The sequence below is a fragment of the Rhinolophus sinicus genome, linkage group LG05, assembly GCF_036562045.2.
Source record: "Rhinolophus sinicus isolate RSC01 linkage group LG05, ASM3656204v1, whole genome shotgun sequence".
Taxonomy (NCBI): domain Eukaryota; kingdom Metazoa; phylum Chordata; class Mammalia; order Chiroptera; family Rhinolophidae; genus Rhinolophus; species Rhinolophus sinicus.
Window position 1 is genome coordinate 115767301 of NC_133755.1, and position 13160 is coordinate 115780460.

The following is a 13160-nucleotide window of genomic DNA, read 5'->3' on the forward strand; positions in this document are numbered from 1 at the left end:
CACAAGGAATCTGTCTTCCCACCTAGACAACAATTGCTGGTAGAATTTGCCTGACGTAACCATTTTGGAACTCTGGAGCCAATTGAAAGTGTCAAAGATTTTATTTAACTCATTAATTAATGAAACATTAAAATGTATGAAAACTGGCAAAATTCATGAATATCCATATGGCAATAATCGATTGCATTCCTCTGGACATTATCTGCATTTCTATAAACAAGACTCACTTGCATTACTATCAGTTTTCTAGCTTCCTAAAACTTACAGAATTGTAAGATAACTCAAAGACCATGAAAAGCTGAAATAACCCTGAAGAGTGCACTAGACAGGACATCCAATATGTTTTTTTCTTCCTACACTACTCAACTCCCCCCACCCCACCCCCACCTTCCAAGAGTGTATTAGAATGGGCAAGTTTAAAGGTAGAAGTTTGGCATGGCTGAAATGATCTACTGTAAAGGCAAGAGGCATTTGAAGTTGGTGTTAGTTCTCTAGAACCTGTGACTGAGTTATGTGGCAAAAAAGAATTAAGATAACAGAAGGAATTAAACTTGCTAATCAGCTGACCTTAAAATAGAGAGATTATTTGGATTATCTGGAGGGTCTGAGGGTCCTTAAATGTGGAAGAGGGAGCCAGAAGAGGTATTCAGAGTGATAGGATGTGAGAAGAACTCCACCTACTGTTTCTGACTTTGAAGATGGAAAGAGGCCAAGAGCGCAGGAATGTGGGTGGCTGCTAGAAACTGGAAACGGCAAAGGAATGGATTTTCCCCTTGAGAATCCTCTAGAAAGGAATGCAGCCCTGCTGACTCCTTAATTTTTAGCCCGATGAGCCCATTTTGGACGTCAGAACCTCAAAACTGTAAGACAATAAATTCATGCTGTTTTAAGCCTCTGACTCTCTCTCCTTCCTTGCTCTTTTACTTACCAGGATTCTTGGGTTACAACAGAACCACATGGATAATCCACGATAATTTTCTCATCTCAAATCATTCGTTTAATTTAATCACATCTGCAAAGTCCACTTTGCCTGTAAGTTAATGTATTCACAAGTTCTGGAGATGTGGACATCTTTCTGGAGCCATTATTCTGTCTATCACAGAACTTGTGATTCTATCTCAACATTTTTCTAATATTTTTATGCCCTTGCATTTACATAACATCTTGAAAGAATTCTTTCGTCTTTCAACTCACTAATTTGATCGTTTGTTATGCTCATTCTGTTACATAGTTAATCAGTTTTTAATCTCAGTAATCATGTTTTTAATTTCTAAGAACTCTGATTTGTAGAACTCTGATTTGTGTAGTTTGTGTGGACACAACCCCTGTATCTCTGTAAAACTACAAATTATGCTTTTAAAAATATTTTATTCTATTTTCTTAACTCTTTCCTTGGGAGTTAATTCTTCCCTTTGTTGGAGTTCATGCTTTTTCTGCTGTACGTTTTTCTCAAATATATGGTGACTTTTCATTTCCAGCATATACTTATAGATGAATGTTTAGATAATATGATATTTATGTTTATAGTGGGTTTCCCCCCTTCCCCTACCCCTGCCCTCCCCAAGTGAGGCTTTTCATTTCCACAGTTGGAACACAGCTTCTGCTTTCAGGAGTGCTTTCAGGTGATTGTAAGTAGGGTGGGAGAGAGGCTGCAGGCTAAGTGGATGGTCTTTTAGACTATGTAGAATAGCACAGGGGTGAAGGGTGAGCTCTAATACCGGATTAACGGGGTAAATCCTGGCTGTGCCATGTATAGCTATGTGACTTTGGACAATTTACCTAACTACCCTGTGCCTCAGTTTTCCTGTTTCTAATATTGTGAAAAGAGTACTGCCTACCTCATATAGAGTTGTACGACGATTAAATGTCAGTTCATGTAAAGCTCTTAAAACAGTTCCTGGCGTATAGCATGAGTTCAATTCATGTTAGCTGTTGTTTTGTAGTAATGTTCAATTTGTGAACATGGGCACTTGTGGTTTTGTTTTTCTGCTGATCATAGCCCTCTCTTCTGCCTGCCACCTATAGGCTGCCGCTTCTCTTAGTTCACACTGCGTATGATTGTGAGATTATTCTCGGGGAAATTCTCCCTTTCTTCGGATTTCCTTTCCACTTAACAGTTTGATTTATAGCCTTCTATAAATTTTCTATTCATACATCAGGATATGTAATGTATGATATATAGTGACTCATGCATAAAATTCTCTTCCCTTTTTTCCAACACATTTATCTGTAACTTCTTTTGTCAATTACTATATTTTAAACATTTTTTGATATCAAAATGCATATGAGTTTCCTTTAAGAAAAAAAAGAGCAGATGCAAGTAAATTTTTAATTGGTACTGGGACAACAGGTTAGGTATTTGGGATGAAATGAAGCTAATTAAGGAATTAAATATAAAACGTCAAAAGTTATCCAGAGAAAAATAGAAGGCAATAGCTAAGAAAGAACTCATTGTAGGGAAGCGGGGGGAATTGATTTGACTACATAAGAAAGTTCTTCAAGAAAGTGGACTGAATCCACATTTTCAAACCTCTCCTCATCCTAGCTCCCATGGAAATGACAGTATATATCTTAAAAATAAAATACACAGCGACTCTGGAAATCCAGGAAGACCCACCATCAGGACAGGGCAGCAAGAGTTTTCTAGAACTCCTTACACAAGCAAACAGATCAATCATGAGACAACAGAGCTGAGGGACTGGTACAAAGGCAAAAGAAAGTCCTCTAAAAAAATGAATTTCCACAGGAGAATTGCAGAATAATCTCACGCCAGAGGCTGTAAGGATTAGCAGCCTGAGCGGCCTATAGACAGTTGGCTGAAGACCTGGCTCAGGACCCACCATCCAACACTTACTCTTGGATAAAAGCACAGATGCAATTCTGTTACCTGGAAGTTCTGACTCAGGAGACTCAAAAGACTCAGAAACCTCAACTTACTAACGGCTGGGGCGGCCGCTATGGAAAGTCCCCATCCCAACATTATCATTGGAAATAATAGTTACTATATAATTAATTAATGGTATACTTTTGTCAATGCCACAGTGTTTTGTTTACCTTTATAACATGTTTAATAGTTTGTAGAGTGAGATTCTTCCTAATGACTAATTTTAAAAACTTTCTTAGAGATTTTTGTTACTTGACTTTTTAATAGCTTATTTATGAGTTTACTTATCCCCCAATTTTAAAAATAACACATAAAGTCAATTCCAACTTGGCTTTCTAAAAAATCAAGAATGAGAAGATAATAAAATTGCCTCTGGAAACATTTTTAAAAAATCAAATGTGGTGAGAGTTTGGATTTTTTCCAGAAAAATCAAGAGTGAAGAAATCATATTTTGCTGCAACATGACCTCTTACATCCTTTAAGTTAATTGAGTTAGAAGACAAGTTAATATGTGAGACATTTATCCTTCTGAAATAAAGGTGAATCCTGAACATGCCTTAATGACTCACATCCATCCTAAGTTTTAATTCAAGGTGTTCACTTTCAGTTCAGTTTCCAGTTAAGGTTCGATGAGGCCGACAGCAGCAGCAAAATGCTATGTCCAGAGTATTCAGAGCTAGAGATTGCCCCTCCGTGTCTGGAAAACATCAAAGTGGTATCTTGGGAGTTCAAAGGAATTTTATAAGTGCCAGAACCATCATAGGCTTGCCCTTGGTGGCAGGTAACTTGTATGAGATGAAGTTTCTAATTGAATTTACTTACGTATGTGTAATTCAGTGAAACAAAATTTTAATGGTGCAAGGTGTATGTGTGAGAGAGGGTGACGGAATGAGATCAGGCTATGTACTTACATCCAGGATGATATATTATTGAAGCTGCTTTTCTTTGTTCAGGGGTTAAAATAAGACATTTTAATGGCTCATTTCATTATATTGATGTAAGATAAACACGCATCGATTTTTGTGAAGGGAAAGTATAAAGAGATATTTTTCCCCCTTAGGCTTGTAAGGTATAGAATTCTAGCTCTGAAGGAGGAAACCGTCTGGTTGACTGACCTTCCAAATTGTTACACTGGGAGGTTCCTGGGGAAAAAGAAGTTAGTCAAATTTGCATAGAGGTCAAGGAGCCTTTTGGGAAAAGTAGGAAGGAGACCCTGACACTTTGAGTTTTAATGTCATTACAATGTATCTGATTACTGAGTTGCTCTAGTCTAAGGCCAGGTAGCAGCAGTAAGACCTGCAGAGGACTCTGAGAGGAACCTTCTGGCAGAGAAAAGGCTGGACTGGTGCCTGGCTCTCCATACCAGACATTGGGTGATGTGGGAGTCGCTGTAGCATATCATACCTGGCATGTAATGACCTAAGCATCTTAGATGAGGCCAGTGCATGCTTCCTGCATTTGTCCACAATTAAACTTGTCCACTGTTGTCTGTTGTCACTAAAAAGTGAGAAACCCCAGGTCTGCCATGGTATGGAACAACCACCAATTGAACAGAGAGGTAAGAAGCTGCTTCTTCCTTCTCCAGCTCAGAAAAGCCACTCTAAGGGCAGCAGTGGGGATGTGGGTAAAAGCCAATCCAGGTGTCGTTTGATTTGAATTTATATTGGGTTCCTTCTTTAAGATAAAAAATAATACAAAATTCTGTATAGAAAATGACTAGGGCCCCCCTCCCAGGACCAGGAAAAGGCTTCTGCTAGTGAGGGGCCCTGAAGCTTCATCTTGGTTAGTTTTGGGAAGGTGGGCTGTGGGGAGATTCTTCCCTCACTTGTGGCAGAGGCTGCCCTGGATGTGTGTGGGGAGGTGGGGGGGTGACCACTGCCTTCTAGAGTGATTCAGTGTGGCAGAGAAGGAGCATCTGGTAGATCAACGAAGTTGTTTTGTTTTGTTTCTCCCCTCAGTGGAGGCTAGTAAGGAACTTAGTAATGAGGAGGGAAAGTAGACATTCATGTTGTAAGGAGGATAGAGAGGGGCTCAGTCGTACTATTTTGCATGATAGAAGTTTCCTGTGCTCTAAGCTTGTGAAGCAGGACACCCCTATCCATTCTATCTCACAGCTCAATGCCTCTGAAGTGAATGAGGTAGTTAATAAATCATGGAAATCAGTTGATCTTGTAATATAAATGTGTTTCCATAAAATTTCAAAAGTGCTTCTCTTTCTAACATGTTAGGGCCACTCCTATGATTTCAACTGTTGCCTCCGTGCTGGTAGATAACATGACATTTTCAACTGAGTGCAAGTCAACCCCATTCACTCTGCCTCTTTTCAAAGCATTCTTGTCTTCCTGTTTCCGCATTTCCCAGTGAATAAATCCAACAGCTAAAATTAGAAGCTGTCTTCCTAGCGTCACTTTCTCCTTCCTCTTAGTCTTCCATAGCCCAGGAGTTACTAAGCCCAATAGAATTTATCTCCTAATGTCTTTTCTATTCATTGCCTCCTTGTATCCCAGTGTCACTGTTCAATTCTAGAACACTGCAGTGGCTTGAGGCTCTTCATTAGTTTCTGCCTTCTAATAACTTCCTTACATTGCTTCCTGAGAGGGCCCTTCTAGAGCACAAATATTGTGTCACTATCAGCACACAAACTTTTCTGGTTCAACAGAGTCCCGACCTACTTTTTGGTATCTTCTCCCAACTCTTCTCCTGGCCCCAGTCCCACGATGTGGGACTACTTGCTGCATCCTGAGTGTGGCATTCATTTTCATGTCTTCTTACTGTTTTCTCAGACTGGGATGCATGTTCCCTTCTTTTTCTACCAAATAAATTCCTATTAATTTCAAGTCCTATTAACTTCCAGTTAAATTGTAACTCTTATGTGATAATTTTGCTAATCCCCCCAATTTGAATCGATGATTCACACTTTTATGATCCCATAACACTTTTGAAATCATTTGCATTTCCTCAGTTTGAGCATTTCTGTCATTCTGATTTCTATAATACTGTGTTGTATACACGTGTCGCCACCATTAGGCTGTGAGCAGAACTGGGTTCTATTTATTGTTATACTTATTCTCTAACATGAGTTCTGGCTCATCGGGGGCCTATGGGAACACAGCCACTGCTGTTGGCAGACTTTTACTTTTATTTAGCATATCCTCAATGCCCACAGGAAAACAGTCTGAGTTGCAAATGGAATACAAGACAACTTCTTTTCTTTCTTCTTCTTCTTCTTGCATGTGCTCTACATGCAAATACCATTAATCATGTCTTAATGCATTGCTTTCCTTTCTGGTACTCAACTCTATTCTGTTTTTATTCTTTTTCCAGAGATCTTCCTTTTCTTTCTTATAATATTTAGCTTCTAGGGCTGTTCTCAAAATTTGTTCTTAATAAGAAAAAGAAATCTATTTCTGGATATCAGCCTGCCTGTTCCATTTCATTTTGAATGGTCTTTACATTTCAGAGAAGCATTGGCAATTTGAGTCCAGTGAAAATAAGAAATGGTTTTTGACATAGCATAGAATCTGCTTACAGCTGACTTAAAGAACTAAATAAGAGGTGAGCTATTTTCTGAGTTGTAAGTGATTTTTAAATTGCTCATGAAAGTAGAAGAGTTCTGGCAAAGAAACCAGATGACTTTGAGGGGATAATGGGTGAGAGAGCTTTTATCAATGTGGAATAGTTATCAAATGAGATAATAATTTAGCTGTAGTTACTAGCGATTGAAGGGTATTTGTGTAATGAAATGGGAGTTGATAGCTTCAGTTCATTTTCCAATAGAGAAATGTCAGAATCTAAATGGACCCCAAAGGGCTATAGGAAGCTGTTTCTTCTAAAGGAAAAAGCATTGAATGGGGAAAACTGAGGTGGTCCCGGATTACCAACACAATCATTTTCTTGAAGGGTGGTTTAACTCTTCATTTTTCTTATAATATATGAGTACCCATTGATGTGGAGCTTATACTGTGTTTCCCCGATCTAGCCAGACAATCAGCTCTAATAAGTCTTTTGGAGAAAAATTAATACAAGACCTGGTATTATATTATATTATATAAGACCTGGTCTTATATTATATTATATAAGACCCGGTCTTACAGTAAAATAAGACTGGGTCTTATATTAATTTTTGCTCCAAAAGACGCATTAGAGCTGATTGTCTGGCTAGGTCTTATTTTCAGGGAAACACGGTACAGTGTTGATCAGGACTCGAGTAAGCAATCAAATAGGAGCAAGGAAAACAAGATGTTCTGATCTAATACATGAATAAATAAACATTTAAAAACCTGCTTTGTCTAGATGTTGTTGTCATTATATGCAATCTTGATAGTCAAATGAATACTTTCTGAATTTTTTTATCTTAGGGATATATTATATCGGTGGTAAACAAATGAAAAAGTGAAAGCATTCAAAAATCTTCTTTTTCTCTCTTAATTGCTTTCAAGGAAATAAAAATTCAGGGAATTGGGAACATTTTCATATAACCCACACAATACAGCTTTAGTTTTCCTTAAACCCAAAAATATTTTTGAAAATCTATTATATGCAAAGTAGTGTATGTTGTGCTGAGAAGAATGCAAATCTATTACAGGGCTTTTGTGAAAGAGACAAGAAAAAATGAGAAAAATGTATGTAGGGGTTGTTTGTAAACTATATAAGAATATTTAAATGTTAGTTATAATAATTATCATTATTATTAAACAGACATCCTTTGTACCATATCTCGTAATTTAATGGGGGCTATTAGATTTCTAAAGTATTAATACTAAGAAGGCTAGAATGAAAATACAACCCAATTTTATAGGAAGTATGAGGGAAAACAAAGTTAACTTATTTAGAAAAATCTGGAAGGGTTTCTTACAAAAGGTAACACATAGACTATTCATTTTATAGAAATTACCCTAAAGAAAAGATATGTGGATGCGCTCAGTGTTTTGTTTCCTTGTTTTCATATTATTTCAATTTCAGTGTTTAAATGTATCCAATAAAGAGTCATAACTAATTATTTTCAAAGTTACTTTTTATAACACTGCCAAGTTGTTTACCTTTGGAATGTTCCTTCCCCGAAGAGAAAGCCAGAAGAATTTTAAGAATGTGTGTTTATGTTCATTCTGAAAATATTTCTAGGCAAATATACATATACAGATATATATATATACACACATACATATATATATGTATACATATATTGTGCATAGTTGTGTGTATGTATTTTATCTATCTATCTATCTAACTACCTGTGTATCTCTTTGTCAAAGCTGACCTCTTCACTAGAAGAGCATTTCAACCTGTTTGGATCATTAATTCTTAAATGCTACCTGCTCCTTTTGGTCTACCAAAAGCTGAGAAGATACAAACATCTGCCTATGATAATAGCTAATGTTTAAGTTCTTATTATTTCTAAATAGCATTTTATGTAATTTACCTAATTCTCATTAACAGCTTATGAAGTAGGTATAGTTGTCAGCACTCCCTTTTATAAAGTGATTGGGCTAGGGTTTGGACCCAATATAAATGGCTCAAGTGCCTGTGTTCTCCATCATAATGTTATATTTCCTCTCTGAAAGTGGTGATTATTCTTAGATCTCTATACCGCCTAATGTTTAAATTATTCTCTGGATGTTGCTTAGCCACTTACGGAGACTCAGTTTTCTGTCTGGTTCATTACAATTCTATTTCAAAGCAAAGTACATGCATTCTGTCAAAGTGAATTTTCATAAAGTGAATCAAGTTTTGGAGTATCATAAAATCAGAGATGTGTTTCTATAGGGAAAAGTATTTCTCAATAAGTAATGATAAAGTTTTGATAAGGGGGTTAAGATGGTAGCTAGCTCAGGCTAATTGGGAACCAACAAATCATTGCTTAGTTACTGTATTGAGATGGTGGTATACTTTTCCTTTGTAGTACCCTGTTGACTCTAGAATGTCTCCTTTGTCTATAGTTGCTCACCTCATCATTCCTACACCGTAAATATCCAAACATTTCTCTGACCCTGATTACTTCCACATTTACAGTTCTCAGAATTTTTGTACCCATCTCTTGGTATTTCTCTGACATTTACAGTGTCTGATTCAGTTGGATTATTAGCACACACTTCAACTGTAATTACTACCATACGCATTCATTCATCTAACAGATTTTTATTGAGAACGGTGATGGATTGACTAATTGCGCTCAATCTTTCACCCCCTTGCACTAGTATTGTCATTCACACTCTTGGTATGGTCAGAGTGTACTGTACTTCCCTGCCTCTTGACTTTGTGCTTGGCCATATGACTTGCTTTAATCAGTGGGATGTTAGTGTATGTGATATAAACAAGGGCTTGATATGGGCTTCTACTCCTGACTTTGTCATGAGAAGAATGTGCTTTAGCTGGTGGGATAAATGTATTTGGGCTTTGTCCCCAGTTCCTGACACAGAGCTTGAAACTCTTTGGAATTTTCTGAGCGATAGGGATGATAGGAGTGTCTTGTATTGTTCATAACAATTATCTTTCATCATACCTGAGTTTATGCTATAAGGAGACTCTTTGCTGAGGGGCTGCTAAGTAGCTTCAGGGTGGAGGCTGGTCACCAGGAAAACCAAGGCATGATTAGAGGTTGGAATTTTTATCTCCTGACCTCCAAGGAGAGAAGAGGGGCTAGAGATTGAGTTAGTCTCCAATGGCTAATGATGTAATCAACTGTGCCTACGTAATGAAACCTCCATAAAAACCCCTGAATGATGGGGTTCAGCAAGTTTTTGAGTTGATGAATACATCAAGGTGCTGGGAAAGCATCACTCCTCGAGAGGGCATGGAAGCTCCGTGTTGCCCTCCCATACCTTGTCCTGTATACCTGTATATATTCGATGCATCTCTTCCATTTGGCTGTTCTTGAGTTGTATCCTTTACAATAAACTAAAAATAGTAAGTATAGTGTTTCCATGAGTTTTGTGAGACATTCTAACAAACTAGCAAACCTGAGGAGAGAGCGTGGGAACCCCTTATGCATTGCCAGTGGTCAGAAGTACAGGTGGCCACCTGAGAACTGGCATCTGAAATAGGGACAATTTTGTGTGACTGAGACCTTAACCTGTGGGGTCTGTGCTAACTCTGAGTAGTTAGCGTCAAAATTGAATTGAAATGTAGGACACCCATCTGGAGAGTTGGAGAACTGGTTGTTGGTGTGGGGGAAAAAAAAACCAGGATTACACATTTGGTGTCATAAGTATTGTAAGTAAAAATAGTTCAGACATAGTCTCTGGTCCAAGAAGGACGAGACACACATGGAATAAACTTATAGACCAAACCTGCCACTTAAAGCCAAGCCCCGCCTAAATCAGCTAAAACCCAGCCAACCCACCAATGCATAAAAGAAAAATAAATACTTGTTTTTCAAAACCACTGAGTTTTAATATGGTTTGTCACATAGCATAAACTGATTAAAAGCAACAATGTGCCATGTACTGTTTTAATCAGTGGGTGGGTTCTTATCTTAGAATTCTATAGGTTTTTGGCTTCATATGATGAAAAATAAGTTATAATCTGTTTTATCCTTTATCAGAATTTTGCATATTCAACCTATATAGAATTCTATATATGAATATAATAGGAGCAGTTGTATAGAGAATTTAATATTACAAAAATGAAAGGGAAGGAGAGGTCAGTTAACCAATTATCAAGACCTTGCAGGTTCCCCTCAGTTTTTCAGAACTCCCAAATCCATATTTTTAGGGCATCCCAAAATTCATGAGACTCTAAGGAATTGATACACAAAAGCAGACTCAAAAGAAACTACTGCAGAAATCAGAGAACAATTTCTTCTATTATGAGCCACACTCCTTTCTAGTGATTACAATACATATTTTTACTTTCCTAGATATCCCCTCCTGGCATCAGGTACCAGAGAAGTAGAATCATCACATATATAAATTAGGATAGGTTTGGCTACATATAGCAGATAAGTACCAAATACAGTGGCTTTAATAAGAAAAGATGAAATGGTGCCATTTGTGACAACATGGATGGATCTTGAAATTATTATGCTGAGTGAAATTAAGTCAGACAGGAAAAGTTGAGAACCGTATGATTTCACTGATATGTGGGATATAAAACTGAAAGCAACAAAAGAATAAGACAAACAAATGAAGAAACAAAAAGTCATAGACACAGACAATAGTTTAGTGGTTACCAGAGGTAAGGAGGGAGGGGGGCAGTAGATGAGGGTAAACAGGGTCAAATACATGGTGATGGAAGTAGCACTGACTCTGGGTGGTGAACACACAATGTGATATATAGACGATGTATTACAGAATTGTACAGTTGGAACCTATGTAATTTTATTAACCATTGTCACTCCAATAAATTTTAGTTAAAATAAAATCTAGGTAAGCTAATATTTCAAAGACAAAAAAAATGCAAGATAGAAACGTATGTTTCTCTCACAGTAAAGAAATATAGAAATGCATGTTTCTCTCACAGTAAGGAAATCTGAGACTACAGTCTAGCACTGGTATGGCCTACGGGGTCATCAGGGATCCACCCTCTTATCTCTCTGTTCTACTATTTTCAGTATGTATCTTCTATCTTCAAAATTGTTTAAAAGCCCAAGATGCTAAAACTTCAGCCATGATTTCCATATTTCAGGGAGCACAAAAGAGGAAGGGAGGAAGTCAAAAGAGGAAGAGAAACATATCTCCACTGAATTCACTTATATTACATTTACTAGAATTTATGATATAACTGGTGCAACAGAGTCTTAAAATTTTTATCTATAAATGTATGCGTGCTTTACTGTCCTGAATTAAATCAGTATTTTGCTACTAAGCAGAAAGGGGAAAATGGATATTGGAGAAAATAAGTAGCAATCTCTGCTCACCATCTCTCTCTCATTCTTGCTATTTCACATATCAACGTTTCTTAAGTCAGATATATTGTACTAACATTGATATATGTATTTTTTTCCTGAAAACCCATTATTAAATCAATAGAATGTCTTATTGATTTTAAAAAAAATATGGCAATTTATCAATTTTCTTGGTGAGAATAAAATCAGAACACAGTGAGTTTTGTAGGATATGTTCAATCCTTATGAATTACCTCTGCTTCACAAAAGGGAATATAATCTTTCCAGGATTAATACGTTTGGGGCTGCCAGACTCAGAGTATCTATTCCATGAGAGATAAACTCTCCAGATTCTTGCCTTTGGGGCTTCCCTTTTCTAAAATCCTCTTATCTCACCTCCTAAGGAAGGCATCCAGTAATGGAAATTTTGGTTTTGGCCATCTCTGCTCTGGTCCGGCCTCTTTGTGATTACTTTCTAATCACCTTGATTGAACTTGTTTATTGCCAAAGTTTCCCAGCCAGGAAGAGTTAAACAATTTCTTAGGATGGATGACTTCTACTTGCATCCATTATGTGTTAATAATAACTAGTTTAACTACTAAGTCTCATTTCATGTTCTAGTTCTGGGATCACCTCTCTCTTTCAAGTACTTTTAACATGGGCCACATTCCATAGCCCAAAGAGGAATTGCCTGCATGTGTAATTTGGTAAAAACTTCCAGTAACTCTTCAGTTTCTGAAGATATAGCATTCACAATGTCATAGCGTCAGGTATGAAGGGAAAAGATAAAGAAATACATTAAACTTAGTGGTCTGTTTCATAGACTCGCTTATAAAATAAAGTATTGTGTGTCCTATATTATCTCTGGAAGATTTAAATACAGTAATTGAATTTTTTTCTTTATTTCTCTTACAAGCAAATGCTTTTATGTGCTAAGGATACATTTAGCTATGTATTTTGGCAAGCTTTAGATATGCTATTTGAGATCCTTTGTAGTTGCTTAGGGTTACTACTGATAAGAATGAAGCTACTATAGTTTATTAAAAATAAGGCATCGTCAAGTTTAAGACAATCTGCCTTGTGAAATTTCTGCCATGTGAAATTCACAATTTATGCCATGTGAAAAGTGAGAAAAAAATGTTCATCTTAGAATTACAGAGATATAATAATTTAACAGAATTTTTAATGACAATTACCAGTATAAAATATAAACTATAGATTGTAAATCCTATTGGTAGAGGAATATGTAAAACTAGGGGCTTTAGAGTCTGGAATTAAAGACATTAGAGCTCTTTAGTTCTAGGAAACATAAAAATATTTATGTTTGCGCATAGCTCCTGCAAATCAAAGGATTATTAAGGAAACTCACAATCTTTATAGTTTTACTTATTAAAACTTGAAGAAGGTAATGGCTGCAAGTGAAAATCAACATTCTTAAAGGCACTGAGTTAACTA

At 36.8% G+C, this 13160-nt stretch overlaps 1 long non-coding RNA gene across 1 annotated transcript in view; it reads left to right on the forward strand.

The window, feature by feature from the left end:
* Window positions 1-739: 739 nt before the first annotated feature.
* Window positions 740-13160, forward strand: part of LOC141571676 (uncharacterized) — a 152711-nt gene continuing 140290 nt past the window's right edge. Inside the window, exon 1 of the long non-coding RNA XR_012496652.1 lies at window positions 740-862. This is a non-coding gene — a long non-coding RNA (uncharacterized LOC141571676). The remainder of the gene's footprint in view (window positions 863-13160) is intronic.